This window comes from Falco punctatus (genome assembly GCF_963210335.1).
Source record: "Falco punctatus genome assembly, chromosome: 8".
Taxonomy (NCBI): Eukaryota; Metazoa; Chordata; class Aves; order Falconiformes; family Falconidae; genus Falco; species Falco punctatus.
The window spans coordinates 7,446,420-7,456,041 of record NC_137588.1 but is presented as its reverse complement, the minus strand read 5'-3'; the positions used below and the strand labels follow the sequence as shown (position 1 = coordinate 7,456,041).

The window sequence follows — 9,622 nt, the reverse complement described above, 5'->3', positions numbered from 1 at the left end:
ATAGAGGAAAGCATCATTAGGTAACCATTTATGTAAGTGATGGGACACGGGTTTGCCTTGCGTTGAGATTTCAGAGCTGAGAAAGCTCCGATGGCATCTTTGCTGCACGGAGATTGACCCAGTTCCCTACTGCATTGCCCCAGCCTAGCTGAACAGCCTGCAGTGGACGTTGCCTTGCCTCGTCCATATCCCTGTCCCGCTGAGATGAGCAGGAGCTCTGCCTCACATTTTCCAGTCAGGTATTTGCTTCTGTGGATCGCTATGGAGATGGGGGCCAGCGCTGAGAGGCATCGCACAAACAACATGAGGTGGTCTGTCCCCTGGGGGACTCGGTACAAACTCGGTGAAGGCATGCTCTGAAAGGCGTCCGGGGCACAGAATTCCCATTAACACCATCAAATGGTGCTGCTGTTCAGTGCTTTGAAAACTGATCTCACTCTTAGGAGTGGTTTTGAGGTGAGGGAGGGGAAAAAACCAGAGGGAGAGAGGGATTAGTGCGAAGAGAGCCATGGCTGCTCGCTGAGGACAGGAACCCAAGTGGCCTGGTTGCTTGTTGCACCAGTGTTTTCTGAATTTGTGCCTAAGCGGCTGTTGCAGAAGCACACCAGAATTTATTTTCCTTTCCAAAATGCACTGGTGTGTTTTATGTAGGACTTTCTACATGGGTATGAGGAACATGCAGCAAGAAACTTCAGATTCAAGGCGACTCCTAGCCACGACGCTAGGAGGTACTTGGGCTTAAAGCAGACCTGTTTTCGCCTTTGGGTGGACATAACCACACGGCAGGTCATGCATACAGCGAGCAAAGCTATAGCTCCCAAGCACAACACGTACCTTATGTAATTATGCTGTGATGGCCATTGGCACCGAAGCATGTATTTATGTTCCGGTGAATGTCTAAAACAGCGAGTGTAGGAATTTGGTCTCCTTGGTGACAAAACCAACCAATGGAAAACATATATATATAAAAAATAAAAAAATAAATAATAATAAAAAAAGCTAAAACCATCCACAGAGTTTGCTTTTATTTTCAGAGTGGAGGACAGTGAATCAGCCTGCCTCTTATCTGCTTTTGTATCCGTGCCTGGATAGCAGAGGATGCCTGGCTTAATTCTTTTGTTGTTCATAATGGACAAGTATCCTTAAAAAAAGAGGTCTCCAGTTTGCCATAGACAAAGCTGATCTTTAGGCTAGGGGGACAAGCACCAAGATAACCCTTCAGCTCTCAGTCACCTGGTTTGTATCTGACAAATGCAGTCAACATTGGTGGGAAGCTACTCGATGCCCTAAGTGGAATGAGTTTCCTTTTGCTTTGCAAACAGATAACTGGTTTCACCGGAGACTGCGCTGTGAGTTGACATTAATGGGTAAACCCTCAGGGGTTTTCAGAGCGGATGGCAGACTGAGTGGAATGACAGACACCGCCCCCGCACCTGGGGCTGGGAAAGGTGGCACCCCCTGGAACAGCTCCCGGCAGCTCCCCAGGGGCTCAGCACCATCACAGAGGACATCCTCTAGCTACGGGCAGGAGGTAAGCATGCCTGGTACAGCGGCTGCCTTCTCTTGCCTTTTTGTTTTGTGTAGAAGCAAGCCAAGTCATCCCAAACCAGGATCACCTATCCCAAGACATCCCTGAAGAGGAGAATTAAAAGAGGATTAAACCACCAGCTAGCTGTAATAATAGACCTTCCTTCCCAAGGGGGGGAAATGTGCCAGCACAGCCCCTGTGTGAGCAAGGAAAACAAACTGTGAAATGTTCTGCACGCTCAGCTCCTGTCAGCAGCTCTCTGAGCAACCTTGGGTACCATCCTTACCATATAGTCCCCATTTCTAACCTCACAGTAATGATACTGAGTTTTGGTAAAGTATGTTTTGCCCTTCCTGCAGAGCCCTAGGTTAAGACTAGCATTAACAAAAACGTAGGCTGCCCATGCTGACAGACCAGGCAGGGGAAAACAGCCACCACTTGTGTAGGAGCATCTTGCTCCAGAGACACGTGAGCTGTTATAGCCCATGTTGATCCACAGAGAAGAAGGACTTGCTCTCCTGTAAAGACACCCGAGTCTCTTAAAGAAGAGACAATTCTTAAGATAGCAGAGGCCATCACCACCCCAGCACGGTGCAGCCACCCAGGGTCAAGCCAGACCTGGCTTTGGGCAGCATGGGGTGGATGGCAAAACCGTGATTTTACTGAGTGGTGGCGGTCCCTCACCAGCCCAGACTTTCATGAATAGCAGCAAGGGCTACTCGACATTCGCACACTAGTTGGGAGCATCTTATGGTGGGTGTTGGGCTCTCAAGGTGCTGCTGGTTGGAGGTAAAGGGTTTGAGAACAAGGGGCAGTTTTTATTACCTGCTGGGAGCAAAGCACTCCAAGAACAGTGTGTTTCTGACATCCCAGGCATGGATTTGCCTGCTGGATCTGGTGCTCTTAGTTTGGAGTCTGTGAGAGCCAAGACTGCTTTACTCAGTGCTTTCTGGAGGTGGCCACATCTTCAGATCACTGCTGGGCTGAAAGCCACCTGCGTGCCCAGAGTGCAGCACCACGTCCTCAGCAAGCTCTCCCACGAAACAAATGCCTTGACAACGCCAAATCAAAACATTTTTTGCTTCAGCTCAACAGGCTGGAAAAAGAGATTAGGTTTCCCAGGTGGAAAATTTCCCACAGAAAATATTAAAGCCCTGTTTTTTTTCTGATTAATGACTGTTGTGACCCTCACTCCCTAAGTTATTCTAGTGTGCCCCAGGATTCTAATTAAGACTGAGCCCAGCGGCTCTTGGCATTGTGCAAACACATGGGAAGACTCCAGCCCTTCTCTAGAAAGCTTCTCATCTAGTTTGGTTTAGGCAAATGCATCCATTGAAACTTTTTTTTACTTTTTCAACAGTGCTACAATGGAGGCTTTCATCTCTGCCTCTTGTGTGTATTCCAATGTCATGCCCTCTGCTTTCAAAGGCTTAGGTTTGCCTTTAATTGTGTTGAGAGCCTTTGCCTCTAAGCCTTTAATAATGGATTTTTTCTCCTCTGCCAAAAGAAGAATTTTGTTTCATTGCTGGCTTTTCTTCTAAAGCTAAAGTGACAGTTCCCTCTTCTCCATGAGATTTACAAAGCTTATCTTTTAATTTTCAAGAGCCAAACAGCAAGGGGGGTGGTGGTGGTGAATGAAACGTCATCGTGCCTTTTAAACCCTGTCACTAGGAGAAGGCTTAATGATCTACAAATACATAAACTGCACCCTCTCAGGGTTGGTTCGATCTAGTTACGCTAAACTGCTGCTCTGGACAGAGACCTGCCAAAGGATGGAGCTGGGGGGGGGGGCAGGGGGAGCAAAGTCAGCACACTCTTTACAAGCCTTGCCCTGCTGAAGCCCCAGCTTGGCCATTGGGAGAGCAGGGAGGTGCCTGAGCAGCGCATCCAGCCACCACTATGCTGTACCCCGGCTTCTGCGCAGGGCTGAGACCGTCTCTCCTGTCTGAGGCTCTGGATGCGGCCGGAGGCAGACCACAAAGTCACGCACTGGCACTTTTGGAGGGGGAATTTGAAAGTGCTCGGTCAGACCTGTTAGAGATGGTGCTGCTCCCAGCAGAGTGTCCTAGCTCAGGTGTCTGGGCTGGGGTCCAGTCTGCTTGTAGCTGCATAAAACCCTTCCAGGGGTCAGGGCTGTGCTGCACCTGTGGAGCTGCTCTTCAGCAGGGCACCGAGAGCCTCTCCGTGCATTTCCTACCGGGGGTATCAGTGGCAGTGGCAGGAGGCTGAGGCAAGAGGCTGTCAGGCACTCTGCTTCCACGCAAGAAAATAACCTGCGATCAGCTTGAGAGATGACTGGACCCCATCTTCAAGGATCTGAAACAAGAAAGCAAAGACAAATCCCTTGTTCCTTCTGCTCTAAGCTCAATGTCATCATGTCACATCGCATGGCTGGGAGGATTTGTCTCGGCGCTGGGGAGGACAGCCCTGGGAGTGCAATCAAGGCTCTGTGGGACGAGATGGAACGAGCTGCTCTTCCAAGCTATAAGCTCCTCTGCCCGTGCCAGCACGTGGCTGTTGCGCAGGAAACACGGGGCTGGAGAGGGGCTGTCTTTCCACTGAACAATGCAGTAAGTGGATTCAACGGTTTCATGTCGATTGAACTCTGCTGACTTACCCTGGCTGAGGAGCTGGTGCTAGAGAAGGTCTGTCATCCTTTTGTGCTGGCCGATAGCAGAATTTTCTCATTGAGTTTTGTTTGGAGTATGTCAGCTCGGAGCAGGAGCCACCGCTCTGCAGCTAGTCTGTGGCCACTGCAATGGGAGAGCTAGCCTTGGAATGTGTTACAGCAGAGAAAAACAGTGTTTCCCAGATGGTAGGAAGCAATGCTGTTCTGAAACTCAGGTTTGGGGCTGTCTCTGACATAAGCAAAGTTTCTGACGAGCAGGAAGCTCCTCAGCTGCTGGGCACCCTGCAGGATGTCCTTCCCTGCCTTGGCAGAAGTCCATCAAGCCTGAACCATCACGCACAAAATGTTTCAGCCTTAACCGTGCAGCATTTTGTAATGAAACTGTTTAATCTGACTGTGACTGTCTCCAGAGCACACTGTGGGGCTGTTAAGTGCATCTTCATGCAGGGCACAGCAAGTGCCATGTTTAACAGCAGCCCAGCTGGCACTGCCAGCACTACATGCCCAGAAATCATATCGGAGGCTGAATCTTCAGAACCACCGTGTTCTCAGTCCCTCTTCCTGCTTCTAATTTGAAAGAGGCACATGAGCACTTTTTCCTTCAGCTTCCTTCTGCAGCGAAAATGAAAGCATGAAGACATTTCACAGCAGGAGCCATAGGTTGTGCTGCCAGGGGGTGTGTGCTTCATTCCTTCACACTGCTGGTCCTCAGCCCTGGCGATGAAGGACCAGTGGAGCAGAGAGCCCTGACTCCCTCTCGAGGGTATGAACCCAGGAAGGGAGTCCCAGGCGGAACGCAGGATCGCAGGGGCTCCATGCCACGTGCTGCTGGGCACAGCAGAAGGGAAATGGCTGCCTTCCTACGCTCAGCTTGTTTTAAATCACGCATAGATGGTGAAAGTATGTCTTGTTTCCTTCAGCAAGACCTTCCACCCACTCCTGACTCCATCTAGGCTCTGATGCTGCGGTGAGCAGCATGGCGTAAATCTTCAGGCAAACTGCTGAATATTGTAGCCTCATTTGGTAAATGAGAAAAACGGGCTTCCCAGAAGATGCCTTTCACTTTAATTATTAAATAAATGGGAAAACAGCCTTCTGTCTAGCTGAGCTGGCAGCTTACAAAGAGATCCAAGTGAAGCCAACGCAATCAGCTAGCTGTCAGGTTTCCAGCCTGTTTGCTCCCCTCGGGAGCACCCTGGTGTGTGTCTGGAAGCTCTGCTCTGTGCAGGGAGCAGCAGGAACCAGAGGGACAGGCGCTGCTGCTGAATGCCCTGCTTGTCCTTGGATGGGCACAATATGGTCCAGACCCCCCGGAGTGGGATCTGCTGCCATCAGTAGCTGAGGGCTGCCCAGGAGACCGCTGCAGGCACAAGTCACTTCAGCTCATGGAAAATAAAAGACTCACCTCCACATCCTCTACATCCTCCACCCAGAGGCTCTTCACGTCAGGAGCAAACAGGAGGAGAGCTGTCTGTAGGCAGAGGATGCCAGACCTGGGACGTTCAAGGCACAAGCTGTTGCCTTGGCAGGAGCCAGCATGTCCCTGGGAACTGGCTTTGGGCTGGAAGGGGAGCCAGTGGTGACATCCCAGATGGGGGTGCTAGCAAGCCACAGGATGCCCGACACTCCTGCCAAATCCTTAATAGCTTTATTTGGGTGAGTTCAGCTCTTCATTCCACTTCTTCCCTTTCCAAGTTAGAAGCATGGAGGAGCTACACGTCAAACCCGGTGTTTTCTCCCTGGCTCGGTGGCACAGTAGCCACAGGGGTGTTTCTTGCTGAGCCTGATGTGTTCACACTTACTGGGGTAGCAAACTCCATCCATGCCTCCAGGGGAGCGGAGGTGAGAGCAGCCTTTTCAGGACAGAAGGGAATGTCGTGCAGTACGACATTCCCTTCTGTCCTGAAAAGGCTTCAGATTTTAATCCCAAAATAGACATTTCAACAAAACTCTCTGTTTTTTTAAAATATCTCAAAGATGATGCTTTCACTTCAGGCAGAGGGAACTCATTTTAAAACCTCAAGAGCTGCCGTGAAATGGGATTGTCATCTGCCAGGGAGCTCCAGTGCCTGCGTGCCTTACAGCGGACGGTGACAAATTCTCATCCCAGCCTGGCACGTGAGTTATGCAGTGCCGCTCGTGAATATTGGGAAGTTTGCTGAAATCCTCATTTAGCAGTGCAGGCTGTGTTTGCAGCTGTGTGATGACTCCATGGTGGTTTTAGTGCTCAGGCTTGTGACTCTGAAATGTCTAGCAAATAACACACACTCCCACTAAGACTTCATTTATTTTTTCTCATTTTGCTGTGTACAAGTACCTTTAATTGCTTTTTTTTAAAAAAAAATTCCTTCTCCTCCCACCCTGTTTCATTTTGCATTTTGCTTCATTCCTATGCCTACAAAGGCCAGTAAAAGACCAGCCAAACCTCCAGTCTTCTCCAGTAGTCATTCTAGACCCAGACATTAAGGCTACCTGAGCAAATTGGTAAGGATTGTTCCTCTCCACAAGCATCTTTTCATACTTCTGGTGAGCTCTGGTAAGCTTGAAGCACCCCATTTCCACTTGTCTGCCCTCCAGACACCCCTTCTAGGTCAAACAAGGAGGAGAAGCAAGCGCTCATCAACAGCTGGGGCAGGCATTTGCTGCAGGGCTGGGGCAGCCAGTGTGGTGCATCCCAAAAACAGCACCCTACCTCCTTCTGCCAAGCAGCTGACCAGACAAAATGTTGTGTCCGAGCCAAACAGCTTGTACTCACGCAGGCTTCCAGCTTTTGAAACTATAAACATCTCACAGAGACTGAAAGGATCAGAAACCTACAGCTGCTGTAATTCAGACGCTCTTTGATACGCTCAGCTTCCCGGCGTATTTGCTTTCTGGGCTCCCAGCAGAGACTGCAGAGACCAAAGCAGCCTGACAGGCCAGTTCCCAGGTAGGGAACGGAGGTAATTTCAGGGTAACTGAAGGCTTTCTTTTCCCCCTTGCCCTTCCCTGGTTGGTGGCGGTAGGCAGCAGAGGAGAGCCTGAAGGAAGACCAGTCAGCCTTCAGGCACGTAGCACGTGTGTATTTTGCAGGAGGACACAGGCTCAAATGAATGCATAAGGAGCTAGGTGTCACTTTGGGGAGTAGGCATCCTGAAATGCTTTGCAGGAGGTGCATTTACCTACTGCTGAGCTATTCAGCATCTCCGGGAGCAGCACAGCCTGTTCAAAGAGGGAGGTGTGTGACCGCTAGAAAATGCTTGTCATGCTTGGAATTGACATAGTGCCACAGATTTAATGAAGCAGCATCAGTTGGTGAAAGGAAAAAAGAAATGGAAGGGAGCTGGAGGGGGGTGTGTTGCTTTCCTTTGAAAATTTTTTTTTAAGAGAAGAATCATTTCAGTGTTTTAATAATGATTGACAGTCAGGTTGGTAGAAAGGCAACATCTTAGCAATAGGCTGTAAGTTATTCTACCAAATAGGACTCTTTTTCCTGCTGTCATCCCTTCTACCTTTGCCGAGCAGCAAGCTATTCTCATTCCTAGCCCTGGTGTTTTGTCACTGTGGGTGCAGCCAGTGTGGGCAACAGCACCGCAGTTTCGCCAGCACACTGAAGCATGCACAGAGCAGCAACTGGCCGTTACTCAGGAACAGAGTGTGATACTCCCTGTCCTGGGCACCGAGGCAGGCCCTTGTGTGCCAGTGCTGCTGTAGGCTTTTCACCCCAAAAGGCAAGGTGCATAATCACCTTTTAGATAGGACTCAGAGATCTGAAGCTGGGATCCACAGTCTTGTTTGAATGTCAGCCTGTATCACATCAAGACAGATCAGAAAGCATCAGGCTGGCTTACGAGGGCAGCACCCCCCCTTGGCATAATCCATCTCCCTAGCTGCACATATGAATGTGAAGAGGAAATGTTATTTCTATGGTGACACATCCTTGAGAGCACCTAATCTGGATTTATTGAGGTCGTAAAACTGACTTAGCACTGCGGTACCTAGACTGTAGGATAAATAGAAGTCTTCTATTTATAATACTGCCAATCTGGCACCGCTCACAAGCACTAAAAATAAAACTTTTTGCAAAGCAAGTTGAATTAATGGGTGCTCTTTTTGCATTCCCTATGAACCAGCCCCTGATCCTATAGCATGCTGCACGTTGTCAGCGTTCAGCAGCAATTCTGCCCAACGTTGCTGATACTTTGGAGAGCTGGGTGCTAGTATCCCTGTAGAAGCGGCTTCTCTTTTCCTTTTGGGTAGTCCGACTGTGTGCCCACTTTTGGCCCCTCTGCAAGTCTAGGGCAGGAATTATTAGCCCTGATAATCAAAGCATTCAAGCAAAGCCCAGAAAAAAGGGGGTTTGCTGTGCTGGGGCTGCCCAGTGCATGCTTCTGGTCCCCCCGTGTGGAGCTAGTGCAAGACTCACCCTCCTCTGCAGCGAAGCTTGCGTGAGCTTGCAGCCAGAGTATTTTGCCAGGTGGATGCCGCTGGAGGCAAACTGTTAACAGCTGAACCGCTGTCGGACTTGCTGTTCTTTCCCGTCTCTGCTGGGTCCAGCCTCGTCTGCCTGTGTTATCAACATGGGCACCAGGGCACTGGCTCTGCTGCTGGCACCCAAGCCAAGAGGGTGTGTCAGGCACAGGGGCAGAGCCTGGGCTCTCACGGTGGCACATCGGAGCCAAACACCACCAGTTGCATCGCTCCGGCACAGTTCACCACGTAGCAGTCACGGGCTGGGTATCCTAGGACAGCGGACCTGGATTAACGTGTGAAGTGATCCATTTAAGCTGCAGATAAACCCACCATGGATCTTCTTTCCCAGAACTGAAGTGAGCTTCACCTTCCAACTACATTGAATTTAATACCAAACATATTATTTTATATGAAACCTTATTGCTGTTTAACTTGCCCATGTAAAATCTGTATTTCCAGTGGATACCACTTTGCTTTCCCCTGCTAGCCCACCCAGCACTGCAGAAGGCTCCCAGAGGCTGTTCCCCGCTTAGCTTGTAACACTGAATAGCCTCCCAGCTTTCTTCTCTTTGATAGGAAAGCAGGATTTTATTGTTAACACTGTTCTGGACAAGATCATAAGGCAGATACCTGCTGTTGAGATTTAACACCTGCCTGGCTTCCTTTACAATGTTTTCTGGGATTGCATTTATTCTCAAAGCAGATCAGGCTCTTTCCCTGCAGTTCCCAGCTACTGAGGCGTATCAATAACACCCCGTTGGATCTAGCTCCTTTTCACATGGCTCTGCTGGAGAGGCAGGATGGGGTACAGGTGCCAAAGCTGGTCCTCCACCAGCTCTCCTCTCAACACGCCTGGCTTCAAGAAGTGACCTAAACATGAAGAGCAGCTTCTCGCTGACCAGCTGCTAATCAGGGCTGCCAGGAACCCTGTGGTCACTTTGATGTCCTCCTGGTGCAGACGAGCGCGTAGGCGTTCAGCCCACAGCAAAGCTCTGTGTTGCTAATCGGGCTGG

The 9,622-nt window shown here is 49.9% G+C and overlaps 2 long non-coding RNA genes across 2 annotated transcripts in view; one reads left to right on the top strand and one right to left on the bottom strand.

Moving 5' to 3' along the window:
- The window catches only part of LOC308068746, a 56,298-nt gene that overhangs the window by 3,226 nt on the left and 43,450 nt on the right, over positions 1–9,622 (top strand). Inside the window, exons 3-4 of the long non-coding RNA XR_013930108.1 lie at positions 1,323–1,531; positions 6,153–7,086. This is a non-coding gene — a long non-coding RNA (uncharacterized lncRNA). The remainder of the gene's footprint in view (positions 1–1,322; positions 1,532–6,152; positions 7,087–9,622) is intronic.
- Positions 1–9,622, bottom strand: part of LOC308068748 — a 50,294-nt gene that overhangs the window by 35,138 nt on the left and 5,534 nt on the right. Inside the window, exon 2 of the long non-coding RNA XR_013930115.1 lies at positions 8,563–8,892. This is a non-coding gene — a long non-coding RNA (uncharacterized lncRNA). The remainder of the gene's footprint in view (positions 1–8,562; positions 8,893–9,622) is intronic.